Below are 11,037 nucleotides of genomic sequence, written 5' to 3'. Positions count from 1 at the left end.
GCTGCTTCCACTATCATTGTAAATACAATTTTTATTTCAGTTTGGTTTCAGTCTGTCAAGTTAGTCTTTGAGTCATTTCAATGTCAAGTTCGAGTCAATTTTTTGGTCATTTTAGTTTCATAAATGAGTCACACCTGTGTTGTTGTCGAAATGATGACTCCTTAGCCCAATGGACAAAGGCGATGTTTAGCTCCTCCAGAGATCTATTTTTCTTGGCACCTCCAAGGAGCTACTATCCCCCATTGGATCCAATGTTAGAGTCGGTCTGGTCAGCCCTCTGTCAGAGATCAAAACTCTTTATGCATTTCATTTTTAGGTGTCCCGCTCCATTCACTCAGTTGCATTCCGCTAGGGGCATGCCATGATATAACGAAGAAGGTCATGCTAGTCATTTCCCCTCATGTCTGGTTCTTGTTGGCTTAGGTCTTTTGTCAATAATCACAAACGTCCATAACAATCAAGGTCTGGGCCGTTAACAAAAAAAAGTCATTTTTGGTCATTAGGTCGAGGGATTAATAAATTTGGTCTTTAAATAGGTCCAGTAAAGCCATGCAAGCCAGAGTGATGCCCTTGCAAAGTAATGATTCACAGAGTTTCATCGTCATATTGATAAACTTCGACTGTTCTTCAAAACTCTGTTTTGAAGAAAAGTCAAACAGTGTTATTGGTGACAAAATTTTCAAAAAGGTCTTCAGTTGATTTCTTCAAGTGCAGTCATGGTTTCCGTGGCCAAATGTCTTGTCAAGCAATCCCTACAAAGAGTGCCGAAAATTTCATCACTTGAGCCAAAATTCAGAGGAAAAGTGAAAATCAGGGTTGTTTTAAAGTCAGTGAAAAAGTGTCAAACATAAACATTAGAAAATGGGTTTTTTGAAAAAGCAAAAATGTAACCCATCACTTCCAAATCTTTATATACAAACTCCCACCTAAATCCAAGTCATTGTGCAATCAAAGGCAGAAGGAAAGCATTGCAAAGTCGTGGGTGTGCAAGCGCGTAATTTGGAGCAGTTTGGAGGAAGTTTCAGGGGCGCGGCGCACACACAGGGCGCGGTGCACACAGAGCCCGCCCGCAGTGCAAAGTTATAACTAGCACAGTGCACAACCAGAGCGTGGTGCATTGGGTTTTGCACGTGGCGCACAGAGACAAATTGCCCAGAATTTTCCAAACTCCCTCAAATTTTTTTTGTGAAGCACATAAATTGCAAGGTAGGCTTCATAAACTCACTTGTGCATCAAATTTGATAAAGATATGGTGGTTTATTGCCTGTGATTAAATGAAAAATATTTCATAAAGTTAACCACAAGAAGACACCAAAAAACCATTTTGATAGGGTTGTGCCATTGTATTGTTGCTGCCAAGACTTTATTTTCCCTACCTTACCCCTGTTCCTATGCCATTTTTCCTATTATCACTACCCTAACACTACCAAACTCATATTCCCCTTCCCTTCCTCCTATTGCTCAATTAAAACCCCAAACCCTAAGCTGTCAAAATACCCAAAACCCCTACATATACCTAAACAAAATTCTCCCTATAACCCCTATTCCCATTACATTACTCCCCTCCTAATACTGCCTTTGTTTCATTTTTCCCCTTGGTGGTAGATATCACAAACAACACCCAACTTCACCATCATCAAAGGGGTAGCCTAAATACAGTTTATAAATAGTGGTCATGGCATCTGAGGGTTCATTAGAGTATGAGGTGGAGACCCACAGTGATACAACTTCAGGAGAACAGGCTCCCCAGAGACATCATAGGAGTGGCAAACATGATAGGGATGAGCCAAACACCCTCACTGAGTTGCAGGCATGCCCTCTTGCTATGTCATGTTTCCAGCACCTAGCATGTTTTGAATTTTTTCAAAGGGTGGCAAATGTCAGATTTCATCATAAGTTGGCCCGTCTGTTTATGCTTCACCTACATGGAGGTCAGTCTATCTTGGTTGGGGTCACCTTCACATTGACACCCGAAACTATCTTAGTGGCAACAAGCATACCAAATGTTGGAGAACAGTGGCATAAGAAGAAGAAGGTGGATAGGCATCATTATGAGCCTTACATTAAGGCCAGTTGTTTGAGGCATCTCACAAGAGTCTTCCCATTCAGATATTTGAAAGATGAGTATGCTCCGCTCATGAAATTGATCATGAAATACTTCAGTTTTGAGGGGAGGTTCTCCTGCCTATATGCCTATCACATCAGGTTGCTCATGCACTTTACCAGGGTATGGATGATGAACCTCCCATTTTTCATTTGTGGGAACATAGAGAGGATGAAAAATTTCATGCAGCATAAGACCCCTCAGCAGCAACTCAACAGTTTTATCACTTTTCTCTTATCCGGATTTTGGTGGATCATCAGTTGGTATTGCAGGGCATTTCTTGGGAGGACTTCATCTCCCATGCCTTATTCAGCGCTCCACAGGTAGTATCAGAGACAGAACATGAGATAGGCGGTCCTTCACATCAGTATGAGCGCCATGAGACCGCTACTATGCCAGTATTCATCACCTATCAAAGAGGCAGTAGACATTTGTTTGCAGCGGCAAAGCGAGTGTTATCTCCACCCGGGGTGGAAGGGGCCTCGCTTCCTACATCGACGACACAAAAATAGGATAGAGGTAAGGAGCCAATGCATGATGAGGGGCCTTCAGGTGAGCCATCAGGTGAACGAGAGACAGAATTCGTTCTCATTCATGATGATGAGGCAGATACAGAACCGACCAATACAGAGCTTAGAGAGATCATCCAGGAGCAACAATCAGTGATTGAGGCTATTACACTAAAATTTGTCACCATGACTATTTGTAGTCAGTATGGCTCCATCAATAACCATACTGTCCTCCTTGGAAAGTCTTATACCTCTGCTCCTCATGTCAAACTCCAAAAAAGAGAGAAAGCCTTAAAAAAATCAATATAACTCTGGTTCCGCACTTTCTCTTACTCTTACCTGCGGGCACGCACCTCAAGTACATAATACCTGCGTACTTTTACGCTCTGTCTGTAAAGGGGTGGGTGCGTACCCCTGTAAAAGTCAAAAGGCGGTCGATTCTAGAGCATTCTAGAAGATGGTTTGATGTGGATTGAGTGCCTCCAGATGGTTCATGCATCCCAATGAAAGAGGAACTTATCCCATGAAGAGGGGAGCTATCCCTTTGAAAGAGGGGCTTATGCCATTGATGGTGGACCTGTTTAACTTCCTCCAAAGCATTATAAATATAGGCATTGGGCCAGAGGCGAAAGGAGGTTGAAAGCTGAACATTCCTAAGGGTAGATGCTGCTAAAATTAGGACTCCCTTATAGAGCTTGAGAGGAGAGATTCCCATCCTTTCTTAGCTTCATTTGGAAATGGGTGAGCTGATCAAAGTAAAGGAGAACTCTTGCAGGACCCTGGGAGGGACCTGCACAACACCAAGGCACTGGTTGTAAGGTTTCTTTTGTTTCCAATTAATACAATTAAGCTCATTTTTCTCAAAAAGTTGTTATATATAATTTGTTTCATAAACTCCTTGGTCTTTATGATGAATATGTTTTATTATATGAGTTATTCAGGTGCTATGTAATCGTTTTCTTGTTAGTGAATGCAGGCTTCAAGGAGAAGGAGCTCATCTAGATCGAAGAGGCTTGGCTACTACAAACAGCGTTGGACTAAAGGTATGCCTTAAACACCTGGTTGCTTTTATTTTAAATGCATATTTAGGGAAAGATAGTGCTTGATTGTTTTGTTTGTCACTAGAAAGCCTTAGCTTCTAGGGAGGTCGGTTTTGTCCGCAAAATTGACTCTTTCTGCATGACAGAGGCCTTATCCCTTGACTTGGAGAGGGATAAGTGCTACATGAAATACCTGGAGTAGAGGAACAAATAGCTGGAGGATCAGCGGGCGATCATGGAGCTACAAAGCATTCGTGAGCATCACCACGCTGCTCAAAGGAGAAGAGTTGAGCTCACATCATTGGAGCAAGAGATTAATGAGGATCGGGAGGCCAATCTTGAGAGAGTCAACATGCACTTGGAGAGGCTACTGGACAAGGCTGATCAGGACCTTGCCTTACTGAGACACATGGCTTTCCATTACAGGGCACGAAACATGAGTGCAAAGGCCCGAATAAAGAGTTTGAAGGCAAAATTGAGCAAAGCAACAAGAGAGGCAAAATAAGAAAAAGAACAAGATCGGCTTCGAATCTTGGCTGAGGCTTCTTTGGCACAACATAGCACCCCATAGACAACCTCTAACCAAAATTTCAACGAATTTGGGGAAATTTTGGTCACATGACAAATTTTTGGGCAAAACACATGTTTTTTCTCCTTGTGCGCACGACGCTAAAAATTGTGAGCTCCAAATGAAGAATGGTTTGCATCTTTGGATTCAGCATGAAAAATCACGACTACTGATGCTTGGACAAGAAATTTGGGCAAGATCTGAGTCTCCAGGAGGTAAAAAACACCCCAAAAATGGCCTCTCTGCCCCTTTTTTGACACACAGGAAGCAGTATTGGGAGAATGAATATTTGGAGGGGCAAATGAGCACCAAATTCAGAAATTCCAGTTGGGTTAGAAAGTAGACAGGATAGGCTCTCCAAAAAGTACACTTGGGCACATTTTTGACACCCATAAGTGCCTCAAATCAGGATCCAAATTAGCACAACGCACAGAGAAAATGGCGAGGCGCACACAGGAAAAATTGCCAAATTTTCTTCCGTTTCACGAAATTTCGATTCGCGACTTCTCCAAGTGGGCCCGCTCATCTACATTTTAGCTTTTTGGCACCTAAGGTGGAATTTTAAGTATTTTCTCTCTAGATTGGCTTCTATCCAAGTGGCGAAGGAAGGCAAACGGTCACCCAAGCCATTTGTCATGTTTGTAACGCTACACCTGTAGCTGATGGTTGGCTCTTCACCTCCATTTTGTAATGATTTGAGTAACTCCGCAACCCTTGGGCGTTCTATCTCTTCATGGGACATTCTATATATTGTATGCAAGCTATTTGCAAAGGGTTAGTTGGCTTGTAACTTCTGGGAGACTGTGGGAAAGAAACTCTGCTTCTTCACTGTATATTTTTGACAGAGAGTTAATGAAAGGCAGCGGCTCTGTTTCATGAGATTCATGTGGTTGTGAGTGTAGCAAATGTGTCTCTTATGTTTTCATATGTATTTCGTTATGTTTCATAATTCAATTCATGTTCATTTCTAGTGAAATTTTCTGAGTTAGATAAGGTAGAATTCAATTTTATTGCTCTGCCTGTGGGAAAATTTCATGTTCAGTGTTCTTCTTCTGTTGAAAAGGATTCATGTTCCTATGCCCTTTTCACTCTCCTAAACAATCTCTCCATTCCGTGTTATTTCAAACTAAATTGCTACACTTTTTGCCTACCTTACCTCATGAGGTAATCTGTGCCTTTGTATTAAATTCTCTGTTCTTGGCTGACCGCTGGTCCCATACCATCCCAGAAGCTCAGTCATTCATAAAAATTGTTTCTTGTATCCCTATTCACTTACTAGCCTAAGATCAATACTTCATTGTAAGTCATCTCAGACCGTTTTTTGCTTATCTATTCATTGAGCATGACTTGGAGAGAGCCCTCCCCTGTTCTGGTAGGGCTAGCTACCAGACTAAGCGTGGTTTGTGGTTACCCTGAATTTTGCCTTCCTTCAGCCTAGGGCAGATTTAGGTGCTAATAGGTCTTCAACGAGAAATTCCTAGTAAGCACGTGTCATCAACTCGTGTTGACTATGTCCCTACCCGTTGTACACACTACCCATCACTCCTACCAATTGAATGATCTGGTGAAGTTTTTGGATTGCGTCAACGATGGTGGTTTGCTGTCATCGATTTCATGAGAAGTTCAATGAACCTTATCATTGATAGCAGGGGTTTTCTTTTTTGGTTCGGGTTGGTTGGGTTTTGATTGCAATGTGGGACTGTGTGGTGTGTCTCTAGGGGAGTGGGTTTGGTGTTTGGCAGGAACATTGTTGGTTGCTTGCCTTGAGGTAACACATTTTTTTTCATGTGTGTGCCTACAAGCCATGCTTGTGCTTGTCCCACCCATCGTTTAATTTTCTTTCCCCCAATGTGTTTCTATAGAGGGTTCGAAAGCCTATTTCTTGGGAGCCCTTCTGACGATATGTTCGGCCAGGCATGGTTGTTGCAGTTGAGGTGCTTGGAAAATACGATGGATAAATTTAGAATCATTTGTAGTGGCAGTGCTCGGTCTTTTGTTCATTGGAAGGCATGGGCCAAGGGTGTGGGCTTCCATAGTTGGTTCTCTCGAAAAGGCAGCAGTGGTTGATGTGTTGCTTGGGTGAGATTTTTTGTTGGTGGTTGGGTCGAGGGAGTGATTGCATGCACGCCTGGTAGCTCAAATCTTCTGTGAGGGAAAATTGTCGAGGTGGGGTCAGTATGGGATGGATGAAGAGTAGTTCAACCGACTGGGCTGGCCACCCTAGTCCTCTTGACCGTTCCTCGATATGCCCTCACGGAAGGGTTGGGTGTCTAGGTAATGAAAAACCCCTCCCTCAGTCTGAGCTCCATCGAGATTGTAATTTTCCCCACCAATGGGCATGAGGGTGGCAATATTATCTCATGCCTTTGCTGTTGAGGGAATTCCATATCCTCTCATGAGCCACTCCCCTTCTAAGGGAAAAAGAAGTAGCGGGTTATGTCTTTGTTCCTCCCTTTGGATTGTGGGTTTTTTGTGGGACTTGGTCATTTCTTTGTTTTGTGGTGTACGCTTTGTGGACGTCCCTCTCTTTAGTGGCCTTGCACCATCAATGTATTTGTGGACCGTGGCTTTCTCCAGCATTGAGTGTTAGCCCATGACAACTCCTCTTTGGAGTTTGATTCTTGACCCCTGTTGACTTTCTCACTGGAAAGGTTGTTGGATGTTTTGTACATGGAGGGGCGAAATAACGTGGTGGGTTTGTTATTAGTAATCTATTTGTCGTTTGAAGTCTTGTGCCAGGTTGGGGGGTTTTTTACCTATCAGTAATGTGCTCTAGACACTAGTCTCATCGTGGCCCTTGTCTTTTCTAGTGGTCAAGTTTAGGTTGTGATTTATTTGCTTGCTTGTTTGATTTCTATTTGTTAGGTTGTAAGCTAGAAAGGGTGTTGTGTTGTAATGTATGTGGGAGGGTGTGAAGAGGTGTGATGCTTTTCAATTGGGTGCCTTGTTTGATTTCTTTTTGGCTAGCGGACATCTACTCGGAATGTTTTTGAGCTTCTCTCTTTTTTGGGATCTTTGTTTCTTTGGTATTGTTTTCTTCCCTTCTTCCTTTCCCCCTAGCTTTATGGAGAAGAGGTGGGATTGTTGTGGATTGGTGTTCGGGAAGGACGAAAAGCAGTGCGAGTTCCCGGGGTGGCCACTCTAGTCCTTCTCGATCGTCGTCCCCTAGAGTTCCCCCTTTTTGCGAAGGCAGGGGGTTTGGGAAGCTTATTCTCAGTTTGAGCCTCCCCTTGTGAGCCAATAGCCATATTTGATATCTCTTGCTTTCATGTTGTTTTCTTCCCTTCTTGCTTTTGGCCCCTAGCTTTACAAAGAAAAGGTGGGATTTTTTTGGATTGGTGTTCAGGAAAGATAAAAAGCAATGTGAGTTCTGAGGGTGGATACCCTAGTCCTTCTCAATTATCATCCCCTGTAGTTCCCCCATTTTTGCGAAGGCACAGGGTTGGGGAAGGTTGTTCTCTGTTTGAGCCTCCCCTTATGAGCTAGTAGACACATTTGATATCCCTATTTCTTTCATGTTGTTTTCTTCCCTTCTTCCTTTTGGCCCCTAGATTTATAGAGAAAAGGTGGGATTGTTGTGGATTGGTGTTCGGGAAGGACAAAACACAGTGTGAGCTCCCAGGGTGGCCACCCTAGTCCTTCTTGATCATCGTCCCCTGCAGTTCCCCCCCTTTTTTCCAAGGCAGGGGGTTAGGGAAGCTTGTTCTCTATTTGAAGCCTCCCCTTGTGAGCCGGTAGCCATGGTTGATATCCCTTTATTTCATGTTGTTTTCTTTCCTTCTTCATTCTGGCCCCTAGATTTACGGAGAAAAGGTGGGATTGTTGTGGATTGGTGTTTGGGAAGGACGAAACATAGTGCGAGCTCTCGGGGTGGCCACCCTAGTCCTTCTCGATCATCATCCCCTTCAATTCCCCACTTTTTGTGAAGGCACGAGGCTTGGGAGGCTTGTGCTTTGTTTGAGCCTCCCCTTGTGAGCCGATAACCATGTTTGATCTCTATTACTTTCACCTTGTTTTCTTCCCTTCTTCTTTTCGGTCCCTAGCTTTATGGAGAAAAGGGGGAATTGTTGTGGACTGGTGTTTGGGAAGGATTAAAAGCAATGAAAGCTCTCAGGGTGGCCACCATAGTCCTTCTTGATCATTGTTCCATGCATTTCCCCGGTTTTTGCAAGGGCGTGGGACTCGGGGAGATTGTTCTCTATTTGCGCCTCCTCCTGTGAGGGGGGCAGACACCTTTGTTTCTCTTTCTTTCATGCATTTTTCTTCCTTTCCTCCTTTTGGCCCTTAGCCTTAAATTTGTTGTGTGGGGTGCCCCTATTCTATGTTGTGGTAGATTTTTTGGTAATATGTGGAAACGAATCTCAGCAAAATATATCTTAGCTCTTGTTATGATGAAGAACGTAGCGAAATGTGATACTTAGAGTGAATTGCAAAATCTCATGAATCATCGAGTTTTTGAATGCAATTTGCGTCCGAGGCCTTAGTTGAGGGAATGTCCATCTGGGTGTCGCATCACTCGAACTTGCCCAATGTGGTGCGGTTGGCTGAAATACCTCAAGCGATGTTTCATGGCATGTGTCCGCGAGTGGTGATCCTATCCCCTTGGATGGCCAATCATTGTTAGCTGATGCAGGCTTTTTGTGGCATCACTCGAACTTGCTTTGCTCTCTCTTGTCCTCCCATTAGGTAGGTTGGATTTAGCTCCAACTTTTCGACCTCAGCTCAGGCGATAACACCCGCTGAGTTTAAGCATATAATTAAGTGGAGGAAAAGAAACTTACAAGGATTCCCCTAGTAGCAGTTAGTGAACCGGGAAGAGCCCAGCATGAAAATCGAGTGGTAGTGTCACCTCAATTGTAGCCTATAGAAGTGTCCTCAGCAGCAGACATGGGCCAAGTCCCTTGGAAGGGGGCGCCTGAGAGGGTGACAACCCTATTGGGCTAGGACCCTGCTGCATCATGAGGCGTTTTCGGTGAGTTGGGTTGTTTGGGAATGAAACCCTAATTGGGTGGTAAATTCCATCCAAGGCTAAATATGGGTGAGAGACCGATAGTGAACAAGTACTGTGAGGGAAAGATGAAAAGGACTTTGAACAACCTCTGGTCAATAGAACAATGTAGGTAAGGGAAGTTGGAAAAACAGATCCGTAACTTTTGGAAAAGGATTGGCTCTGAGGACTGGGCCTAGGGGTTTGGGCCCTCAACTTGTGGGCTGTTAGCAGTCTACCCTAGCTACTCTCACAGTGAGGGTAGGCAGTCGCGTGCTGATTGGGCTACAGGCGTAGAATGCCCCCTGCCAGGTGCTTTTCCCTAGGCGTCGAATAGTCAACTTAGAACTGGTATAAACAAGGGGAATCCAACTATTTAATTAAAACAAAGAATTGTCCTTGCGGATGCTTATGTAATGTGATTTATGCCCAATGCTCTGAATGTCAAGAAATTCAACCAAGCGTGGGTAAATGACAAGAGTAACTATGACTCTCTTAAGGTAGCCAAATGCCTCGTCATCTATTTAGTGACGTGCATGAATGGATTAACGAGATTCCCACTATCCCTATCTACTATCTAGCGAAACCACAACCAAGGGAATGGTCTTGGTAGAATCAGTGGGGAAAGAAGGCCCTGTTGAGCTTGACTCTAGTCCGACTTTGTGAAATGACTTGAGAGGTGTAGAATAAGTGGGAGCCGTTTTCAGCGCAAGTGAAATACGAATACTTTTAACGTTATCTTACTTATTCCATGGGTTGGAGACAGGGCACTACCCCTCTTTTTGACCTTAAGGAACATTTCGGCAGGTTGATTTGGGCAAAAGACATTGTCAGGTGGGGAGTTTGGCTGGGGCAACACATCTGTTAAAAGATAACGCAGGTGTCCTAAGATGAGCTCAACGAGAACAGAAATCTCATGTGGAACAAAAGGTTAAAAGCTCATTTGATTTTGATTTTCAGTTTGAATATAAACCGTGAAAGCATGGCCTATCAGTCCTTTAGATTTTTGGAATTTGAAGCTAGAGGTGTCGGAAAAGTTACCACAGGGATAACTGGCTTGTGGAAGCCAAGTGTTCATAGAGACGTTGCTTTTTGATCCTTTGATGTTAGCTCTTCCTATCATTGTGAAGCATAATTCACGAAGAGTTGGATTGGTCACCCACCAATAGGGAACATGAGCTGGGTTTAGACCGTCATGAGACAAGTTAGTTTTACCTTACTGATGAACTGCACCACAATAATAATTCAACTTAGTATGAGAGGAACCGTTGATTCACATAATTGGTCATCGCGCTTGGTTGAAAAACCAGTGGCGCGAAGCTACGATGTGTCGAATTATGACTAAATGCCTCTAAGTCAAAATTCATGCTAAAAGCAGTGCATGTCACTCTTAGACAGTATCTCGACCCACAGTAGCGGTGTCACTTTGTCGCCCCCAGAGCCCCGTGTCATTTGTAAATCGCGACTATGAAGCATCCCGGTTAGGGAAACTTTGAAGTTCAATTCCAAACAGTCATTCAGAAGAATCCTTTGCAAAAGACTTAAATACGTGACAGGGTATTGTAAGTGGCAGAGTGGCCTTGCTACCGTGATCCACTGAGATTCAGCCCTTGGTTGCCTCGATTTAGAGCTTCGCTCTTGTCACAAACAAATTTGGACAACCCTCCCACTCTCACACATTTGCCTCTTCCTCCAGATGACAATTTTTTATTGCTTGGGGGCAGGAAATTTGGGGATTCCATGCCACGATAGAAAAGGTGCCAAAGCCCAGGAAAATTGGGGTTTCTATGTCATGCTCTAGTGCCCAAAATTTTGGGGTTTCCATGTCG

General features: G+C 43.7%; 1 non-coding gene and 1 pseudogene across 1 annotated transcript; both read left to right on the top strand.

Annotated features, from left to right (window-relative positions):
* Positions 1–8,577: 8,577 nt before the first annotated feature.
* On the top strand, positions 8,578–8,731 carry LOC149157358 (5.8S ribosomal RNA). The gene has a single exon (XR_016262163.1). It is a non-coding gene; the product is annotated as a 5.8S ribosomal RNA (ribosomal RNA).
* Positions 8,732–8,933: 202 nt separating this feature from the next.
* On the top strand, positions 8,934–10,836 carry LOC149157357 (25S ribosomal RNA; annotated as a pseudogene).
* The last annotated feature ends 201 nt before the right edge of the window (positions 10,837–11,037 follow it).

The sequence above is a fragment of the Pinus tabuliformis genome, chromosome 5_2 (assembly GCF_031772625.1).
Source record: "Pinus tabuliformis cultivar Carrire ecotype Pingquan chromosome 5_2, CPIR1, whole genome shotgun sequence".
Taxonomy (NCBI): Eukaryota; Viridiplantae; Streptophyta; class Pinopsida; order Pinales; family Pinaceae; genus Pinus; species Pinus tabuliformis.
The sequence above is the reverse complement of the archived record's forward strand: the minus strand, read 5'-3'. Positions and strand labels throughout refer to the sequence as shown.